The sequence below is a fragment of the Zosterops lateralis genome, assembly GCF_965231275.1.
Source record: "Zosterops lateralis genome assembly, chromosome: 19".
Classification (NCBI taxonomy): domain Eukaryota; kingdom Metazoa; phylum Chordata; class Aves; order Passeriformes; family Zosteropidae; genus Zosterops; species Zosterops lateralis.
In genome coordinates this window covers 483,412-492,690 of record NC_139779.1, presented here as the reverse complement: position 1 = coordinate 492,690, position 9,279 = coordinate 483,412, and the positions used below count along the sequence as shown (strand labels likewise).

Below are 9,279 nucleotides of genomic sequence, written 5' to 3'. Positions count from 1 at the left end.
CCTGCGGGGGAAGCTGTGCCGGGCACCGCGGCCCCTCCTGTCCCCACAGCTCCGCCAGGCTCGCCCTGGCGCTGAGGGCTGGGTGATGCTGTCTGGTCTGAGCCCCGCTGGCCCCGAGGGGGCGGGCAGGGACAGCGGCCATCGCATCGCACACCGGAGGGCAGGGACAGGGACAGGGCAGCTCCTGCGGCTGCTTCGGCCACCATCCTTCCTCCTGGGGCTGCAGAGGGGCTGAGGGATGGAGCCTCTCCCCGCAGGGCTGGATGTGGCCAAGGGCCTGTGCTGGGTAAACCCAAATCCCTCCAGTGGTGACTCCTGGACCAAACAGCTGGTCCCCAATGGAGCTGCAGCCCCTGCGCACTGGAGTTAATGTGGATCCTGGGCCCTTCCAGGGTGGCTACGGGAGTGCCTTGAGACCAGAGTTTCCTCCCCTCCACCCCCGAGTTAATTATTAGGGGGATTTTTGCATTTAATTTATAAACGAGTTTAACTTTGCCTCAGATATTATTTTTTAACCTAATTGAAATGTAGTGTGTGTGTGTGCTTTCTAATTGCTTTGAAGAACCTAATAAGAAGCTCCTTAAAGTCTAAAGGCTAAAAGCTGGAGGGTTTTAATAAATTTAACATTAGCTTAACATTTCCACAGGGATTGGAAAATCTACTCATCAGGGTATTTGCTCGAGCTGAGCAATGCAAATTGTTCCTCTGTGTTAATGTGTATGTGATATGTGAATAGACCAATTTTTAATTTTTCTCATGGTTTAAAAACTTCTTTTTTTCAATGAAAGTCGCTTTTATTTTTAAATCTCCCAGGTCTGTAAAAATTGTGCTGAAGCAGGGGTGGATCAGCTCGGGGGCTGCAGGGGCAGCAGGGTGAGTTTCAGCCTCTCCTCTGCTTCCTCCTTCCTCTCTCTCATCCCTCGAGCCCATCCCGTCACTGCTTCCCTGCCCGTGGCCTCCTGCAGCTGGAGGGGCTGGAGGGAAACTGAGGCTGGGTCAGTGCCAGGGGAGGGTCAGGGCTCTGCTCAGGGCAGTGTGAGGGGTGGGAGCACTGGGATCAGCTCAGGGGGGGAGCACTGGGATCAGCTCAAGGGGGGAGCAGTGGGATCAGCTCAGGGGGGGAGCACTGGGATCAGCTCAGAGGGGGATCAGCTCAGCTGTCCCTGTGGGCTCTCTCTCCATGTACCACTGTGGGTTCATCACAGCCCTCAGGCCCTGCAGAGCTCACTGAGCCCAGCACTGCTTGACCACCAGATATGGTGTACAGGGATTTCCTGGCCATTCCAGCTGACACACACACGAGGGTTCCTTTAGGGGATCCCATTTGCAGCTGCCCCACCTGGCACATGGGTACATTCTCTCTGGGCAGGGTGTTGTCTCTGGGCAGGGTGTTGTCTCTGGGCAGGGTGTTCTCTCTGGGCAGGGTGTTCTCTCCAGCCTTCAGCCCATACATTGTAGGATATTACAGCCCCTCTGGAAGGCAGGTCACTGCCCAGATTTGGGACACCCTTATCTGAACTCCCCTGCTGTGGCCCAGGCAAGGCCCAGCCTCTCCAGCTGCCATGGCTGAGCAGCCTCTGCCCCCCAGCCACAAGGACACCTCAATGCCCCTCAGATGTGTTTGCACCCCCCAACAGCAGGACACCAGGATTACCAATAAAAGGAATTTACTTGAGTGATTAACTCTGTTTGCTTTAAATGAAGCTGTTGGTTTGTGGGTGCAGCACCTGGGTTTGCTGAGCTGTGACATTCACTTCTCAAAGATCAGGAAAGTGAGGATTTAGGGCCAGAACACCTTTTTTGGGGAACAGCTTTCAGTGTGGTGGAGAGCTCCCTGCAGTAACCCCTGACTGCCTGTGTGGTTTGTTTCCTGAGCCCCCTGCAGCGCCCAGGGGATCTGGGAGGGGAAACTCCGGCTCGGGCAGGTTTGGCTTTGAATTTACGGGAGAACAGTTGTGCCAGCTCTGCCGGGGGGGCTGGGTGGGTGCTCTTAAAGCGAGCAGGGACCGTGACAGGAGCCGGGGCGGGTCCAGCCCCCGGGCTGTGCAGGTGTGGCCTCTGGGCACTGCTGGGTGAGTGGGGGGCTTGGGGGGCTGGGCCAGGATCCCGGGGCCCCTTTGGGGGTTTCTATCCCCCGGTGGGTGTTCCCGAGGCACTCCGGGATGCTCAGCCGGACTTGCTCCAAGTGTCAAAAGGCTGGGAAATGAACGTTTCCCGGGAGCCCCGGATGGGATGCGCTGCTCGGTGACTCCGGGCTCCGCAGGGAGGCACCGGGGCCGTTCCGTGCCCGTCGGGGCCGCCCCGGCGGGGTCATTGCATAACGCTTTACATAACCGGGCCCGGCTCGGGCCCCCCCGCACCTGCCGGGCCGTCCCCCCCCCACCCCGGGTCCCCCCGGGCGCCGGAGGGGCGGGAGGAGCGCAGGAACCGCCGCAGCCGCCCGGGGCCGGGGCCGGGGCTGAGGAGCCGAGCGGGCTCCGAGCGGGGTCTGCGGGACCCCCCCCCCATCCCCGCGGGACCCCCGGGATGGCCTCGGGCAAAGCGGCGGGGGAGCGGCGCTGGGAGCTGGTGCGATGGTGAGCGCGGCCGGCCCGGGGGGCTCGGCTTTACCGGGGGGGGCCGGGCTGGGACCGGCCCGGGGGGCTCGGCTTTACCGGCGGGGAACCCGAGCTGGGACCCGCAGGGGCTCAGCTTGAGTGAGAGGGATGCAGGATGCTCTCCGCCCGGGAGAGGAGGAGAACCCGGGCTGGGGGACCCCGGGTAGGGCTGAGGGGACACGGGACCTCGCCCTGGATTTGGGACTCTGCAGGGCGCTCCGAGGGGCGCCGCGTGGTCCCGGCTGGAGAGGGGGCCCGGCTGGAGGGGGGGCGGTCCCGGCTGGAGGGGGGGCCCGGCTGGAGGGGGGGGCACGGCTGGAGGGGGGGGGGGTCCCGGCTGGAGAGGGGGCCCGGCTGGAGGGGGGGCGGTCCCGGCTGGAGGGGGGGGGGTCCCGGCTGGAGGGGGGGCCCGACTGGAGAGGGGGGCACGGCTGGAGGGGGGCACGGCTGGAGGGGGGTACAGGCTGGAGAGGGGGGCCCGGCTGGGGAGGGGGTCCCGGATGGAACAGGGGGCCCGGCGGGGGGACACACGGGGGTGCAGGGAGCGGGCCGGGAGGGAGGGGGGTCGCCGGCAGGGATAGAAGGGTCCCATCCCGAAGACTTTTTGCTCTCTGGAAAGGGTCCTGCCCGTGAGGAGGAGGATGGGAGCGGCAGCATTGCCGAGGTCTCACACTCCGGGCAGTCCCCGGGACCCGCGTGGGGCACTCACTGAGGCCCCTCCGCTCTGTGGCTGCGGGACGGGGCTGGAACAGGGCCCTGCCTGTGCCCGGGGCGGCCGGGACGGGCTGACATTGAGAACAAGCTTTGTCTGTGCTCTTTTATGTCGAATCGTGCAGTTTGTGACGTCCGAGGCTTGTGACTTTTGAGCAGGGCGCTGCGGCGGGGCCGGGCTGGGGCCGGGGGCTCCCGGGGACGCTGGGGGAGGGAAGGGCTGGGACGGCCCGGGGCGGTCCCCGGGCGGGGGCAGAGCCCGGGCCAGGCCCCGGCTATGGGAGAGAGCCCCAGCTATGGGAGGGAGCCCCAGCTATGGGAGAGAGCCCCACAAACCGGGGCAAGTCTGTAGAGCGGGAGTCACTGCAGCTTTTTCTCTTTCCTTCCCTTTCTCCCCCTCCTTGCAGCCAAGGACACTTTTCCCCCTCACACACTCGGACCAAGTGTTACAGCAGCTTTGTGGCCTGGCTCTTGTGCATCCCCACTGCCCCACTCCACTCCCCAAGGGACACCCTGGCTCTGCTCTGTGCAGGGCCCCCATACACCAGAGCTGCAGGGAGCACTGGCGTTGCACCATTAGGAATTTGGCAGGTCACTCTGTGCTGGCGATGCTCAGGGAGCCTTTTGGGTTTCCTGCAGCTGCAGTGGGAAGTGTCAGCTCCTGCAGTGTCACTGCCCCCAGCCCCACAGGACCCCACGGTGCTGGGCTGGGCTGAGGGGGCCCAGGCAGACTCCAGAGCCCAGTGGGGAGCTCATGGCACTGGGGAACATCCCCCTGGCCCCGTGCAGGCAGTGTGGGCACATCCTTGCAGTTAACACTGGGAATGAGCCTCCCGGAGCATCCATGTGCAGAGGAAGGACAGGAGCTCTCTCCAGCTCTGGCTGAGGTTCATGGGTGCTGCAGCTGTGTCTCCAATCAGTACGACAGGGGCTTTAATAAATTAACTCATTAATTACTTGCTGATGAAATTTCGTGTTCAGAGGAGTGTGTGTGAAGTGCAGCTGGCTGCTGGGATGGAAGCAGGCAGCAGGGTTTTGTTCCAAAGGATGGAAACAACTGCAGTTACCAGAATTTTGCTCAGTTAACAGGCAACCCATACTCTGCTAATCAAATCCATAACCATCAATTCACTCGCCTGTTACTTGATAAGCCTCAACCTCTGGCCTGGCATTTGAAGTGATGCTGGAAAGGCCTCAGCTTGGCCTTGGAGCCAGTGACAGCCTGGGGATGGGGATGGGGATGGGGATGGGGATGGGGATGGGGCTGGTCTGGGGGGTGGGGGCGTGCTGGGGGCAGGCTGTACCCCAAGACAATGGTGCTGAGCAGGGGGTGCTGTACCTCTGATCCCTGGGGCTTTACAGGGGAGTGTCCTGTGCTGCTTTGGAAATGTTTGGTCTTTGTTTTCCTGCACATGGTGGTTATGGGGGGTCTGTGGGTCTGTTCTGAGGGCCCTGAGTGGGTTGGGGGCTGTACAGGGTTCAGGCAGGCAGCAGCCCCACAGACACCCATGGAGGGTGCAGGGACCCCTCCCTGGGGGTCAGTCTCAAGGGATGGCCTGTCCCAGACATGCCCAAGTGCCCGTGGGGGCAGTGAGGGATGGGGTGGCACAGGGGTGCAGGCAGGTGGGCTGTGAGGGGATTTTCTGCTCCCACAAGGAACGTGGTCGTGTAGAGTGTGCTGCTCAGAGCAGCACTGCTGAGCCAGCTGCTCCTGCACCCTGCTGCTCCTGCATCCTGCTGCTCCTGCATCCTGCCTCTCCCTCCCCGCAATCCAGGCCTGATGAATATTTCAGTCTCTCTGGGTGTTATTTTTAGGTACGTGCGAGAGGGCCGGTTCCGCATCGAGGAGAGGACGCTGACGGCTTTCCAGTGGCTCTACTCGCCCCAGCAGCACCGCATCCTCAGCAGGGCAGACCTGGGCTCCCCCAGCAGGTAAGGGGGCTCTGGGGAGCTCTGACCCGTACCCTGCTGCTGGCTCTTTCACAAGCCCCTCCTGAGCCTGTCTGGGAGCCCTGTGATACATGAACATTTTGTTTTAAAATAAAGTTCAGGCGCAGGGGTTGCACCAGGAGCTGCAAACACCATGTGAGTGCTGTTCAGTCTGAAGCAGTGGAAAGGACAAACTGCCACCTGCCTGCCCAAACTTTTCTTGTAACCCCCCCCCCCCCCCATGCTTTTGGTTGAGGATCTGCTTTGTACGTGCAGCACTTGAGATTTACTGAAGAAACAGATGAGAGCCAGGGGCTGTTTCCCCCAGCCATCAGTGATCATTGGAAAAGATCTCTTCTGATCCCCTGATTTTGTCTGGTGCTTAAACTCCCCTTGGGAGCCACATCCCAGGCCTGTGCTGTGCTCTCCTGCTGATGCATGTGCACCGCTGTCGTCTCCCATCCCGTGTTTGATGATGAGACACCATTAACATAAAAGCCTCACGGGCCTCCCGACACACAGAGAGCAGGGTCTGCTCTCTGGCCTGCAGAGAGCCCTGGAACACGCCGGGCCCCTGAGTGGCTGTGGCACTAAAAGCTCTTCCCTCTCCGTTTCAGAGCAGTTTTGCTCCAAGAGCCCTTGAAGCCCTGAATATTTATCTGCCTGGAACTGCCTGGATGAGAACCACAGTGGGAGGGGAACAGAGGGAAGAGGTGTCCAAAGGACTTGGATTTCCCGGGACAGGAGGGGCTGTGGGTGCTCCTCGTGCAGGACAAGCAGAGTGGGGATGGAGGGAGGTGACATTCACACCTGGAAGGGACTTCCAGGGCCGTGAGGGAGGTGCCGGGTGCTCTGGGCAGGAGCCACGGCAGACACTGCTGCCATCTGCTCCCCGCCGTGGGAACTCCTCTGCCTGCCGCCGGAGAGCCTTCCCAGACGCTGGAATGACTGCGCTGTTTATTGATTTTAACTAATTCTTGCAAATTGCTTTCAGAGGTTGCGTTAGCCTCACCCCTGCCTGACGCGCGTGTTTCATCTGGCACGGGCGGCTGAAACGCCTGTAACATCATTTATAATTAATGTGAAGTGCTGCTGGGGTTAATTCCACTAGATTCATTTGCTTCCCCGAGGGGGTTAATTGCACTGGATTCCTTTGATTTCCCAGAGGAAAAGTTTCCCCTGGGAATTTACCTGGAGCCGTCTGGAGAGTCTGTGTGACACCAGTGACCAGTTATGGGTGGTGTCTGTGTGTCTGTCATGGGGATAAAGTGTTTGTCTGCCGAGGCAGCCCAAGTGTGAGCTCTGGCTGGGCCACAGTGGAGCTGCTGGGGCCGGGAGTGGAGCTGCGGGCCGGGGATGCTGCGGGCCGGGGAGTGGAGCTGCTGGGGCCGGGAATGGAGCTGCTGGGGCACAGAGATGCTGCGGGGGCACAGGGATGCTGCAGGCCGGGGAGTGGAGCTGCAGGGGTACGAGGAGGCTGCGGGGGCACAGGGATGCTCCGGGCCGGGCTCGGTGGGATGGGCAGCGAGGGGACAGCCACGGCGAGGGTGTGTTTGTTACCGCCTTTATGCCCCTTTGGGCAGGGCAGGGCGCGGGGCAGGGCTGTGGGCAGGGCACGGGGCAGGAATCGGCTCTGCCCCCGCAGCCTGCGGGATCCCGGGGCAGGCGGGGAGCGGGGAGCGCGCACGGCTCCGCACGGCTTTGCACGGCTCCGCACGGCCCCGCACCGCCCGTCACCGCCCCGCACCGCCCCGCGCGGCTCCGCACGGCCCCGCACCGCCCGTCACCGCCCCGCACCGCCCCACTCGGGGCCGGCCCCGCAGGCGCGGCGGGATCCGCGGGCGGAGCGGCGGGCACGGCACGGCACGGCACGGCACGGCACGGCACGGCACGGCAGGCACGGCACCGCACGGCACGGCACGGCACGGCAGGCGCGGGGCTCCGGGCTCCATCCTCGGCGGTACGTGCGGGTCCTGCCCGGGGCGGGGGCTGGGCCGGGATGCGGGGGCTGCACGGGGCTCAGGGCTGGGGATGGTGCAGCGGGAGCCCTGTGAGGGAAGGCGGTGAAGGGATTGTCAGCACCGCTCTGGAATATTGACCATTGCAGGAGGCGATTTCCTGCAGCCCGTGCGGGGCTCTGCCCGCTGCCCCCGGGGGTCGGGTGGTGGTGGGTCCGGTGTATGCGGGGGGGCTTGTCCTGCCTCCCCCGGCACCTCCTTGGCTGGGGAGCCCCAGTGTCTGCACAGAAAAGGGAGATCTGAGCCTCCCCCATGCCCACAGCAGTCTGCGGGGTGATCCTGCCCAGCGCTGCCCCTGTGCGAGCCGGCAGCTCATCCCTGAGCTCACCGGGCTGAGCGTTTCCCTCCATCCTGCCCAGAGCGTTTCCCTCCATCCTGCCCGTTCCCGGGGCAGAGCACCGCTGTGCCCGGCCTGGAGCCGCACGGGGCCCGGCAGGGATGGGATGTTGTTTTGCATCCCTGGCAAAGGCGGGGTGTCAGACGGATCCTGCCGGGCTCTGCCGTTTGCCGCACGCTCCGGGCTCTGCTGTTTTGTTCAAGGCTGCTCGTTGTTTGAGTAGCAGCAGGGACATGATATCTGTCCACCAGGCACGATTTATTGAGGGCTGGAATCGTGCCCAAGAGTTTAAATTCAGACCCAAGGCGGGGTGTGATTGCAGGCAGCGCTCGCACACACCACGGCTCACGGATCCTGCCTTCTCCCCCTGCTGCCGGTTCCTCCCACCGGGGACCATAACCATGGCAGCAGAAATGCCTTTTTCTCCGCTTGTTTGTTTTACCATCCTCCCTCCCCTTCACCCCCAGGCATATCTGTGTTGTAGCAGTGTCCTGGGGGCTGCCCAAAGAGCCTCTGCTGCTGCTGCTGCTCCTGTGGGGCACCTGCCAGAGGCTCTGGGGCTCGGTGGCTGCTGCTGCTCCTGTGGGGCACCTGCCAGAGGCTCTGGGGCTCGGTGGCTGCTCTTCTGTGGAAACAGGAACAGGACTTCAGCAGCAACAGGAGGGGAGACATTTTTTTCCAGGAGCTAAAAACAGCTCATTCTCCACAGACAGTTTTGCAGTTTTGTGGGAGTAGATGAATCCCTGCTTGGAGTTAACATCTGCCTCCAAGCTGGATAGCAGAGAGACTGTCTCTTGACTGGGATTTGGTTTCAGCCCGGCTCTTGCAAAACCCACGCAAAATGGTCGAAAAATGCAGGTGATGTTGGCAAGAGGTAGCAGGGTTTGGAAAAGCTCGAGTCCAAGCCCCGTGTGCCTCGTTTGACACGTTCAGAGTGCCCATGCACGGGTTTGGCCTCAAAGCTGAGCCCTGGCTGCTGAGGCCTGACCTTGTGCCAGCACAGCCCAGCCTTGGGCAGACAATTCCTGTCTGCTGCCGAGGCCGGAGTGCAGGGCAGGGAGCCTCAGGGAACAGCCCCTGTCAGGGGAAGGGCCAGGACACGGGCTGGGCCAGTGAGCCCTGCTGCTGCAGGGAGCACAGGATCATGGAATCACAGAATGGTCTGGGTTGAAGGGGCTGTAAAGGTCATCCAGCTCCAAACCCCCTCCTATGGACAGGGACACCTCCCACTAGACTTCACCATCTTGTGTAACATCTTCACAAACCTTCTGAGTCTCAGTCAGGGTAGTGTTGTTTGTTTTTCTTTTCTTTTATTTCTGTTATTAGGAAACTGTTCCAGAGATTGATTGTATTGAGGATTAGAAACCTCCTAATTTCCAGCCAAAGCATGTTCAGGTCTCTCTCATTCCCAGGCTTTCATCCCGCCCCCACGTTTTCCCAGCCCTGGTTTTCAGTTTAAGCTGTTCTTTTTCTGTCTCTCCACAATTTCTTCATTGGCTGCAGCCTCCCCCCTGCTCCGTGTTTGTTGTGCGAATTGGGCCAGAAGCTCTCTGGTTCCTGGAGCAGCTGCCAGCCTGCCACTGGGAACAGGTTTCTGTGGGAGGTTTGTCCCGATGCATCCTCTCTCCACCAGCCCCTGCTCTGCCTGGGCAGGCGAGCAGTGAGCTGCTGCTCCTCCACGGAGTGT

At 61.8% G+C, this 9,279-nt stretch overlaps 1 protein-coding gene across 1 annotated transcript in view; it reads left to right on the top strand.

The window, feature by feature from the left end:
- The first annotated feature begins 5,147 nt into the window (after nt 1–5,147).
- RAP1GAP2 (RAP1 GTPase activating protein 2) overlaps nt 5,148–9,279 on the top strand; it is a 52,679-nt gene continuing 48,547 nt past the window's right edge. The window contains exon 1 of the mRNA XM_083875208.1: nt 5,148–5,240. The gene's annotated coding sequence lies outside the window, so the exon portion shown is untranslated. The remainder of the gene's footprint in view (nt 5,241–9,279) is intronic.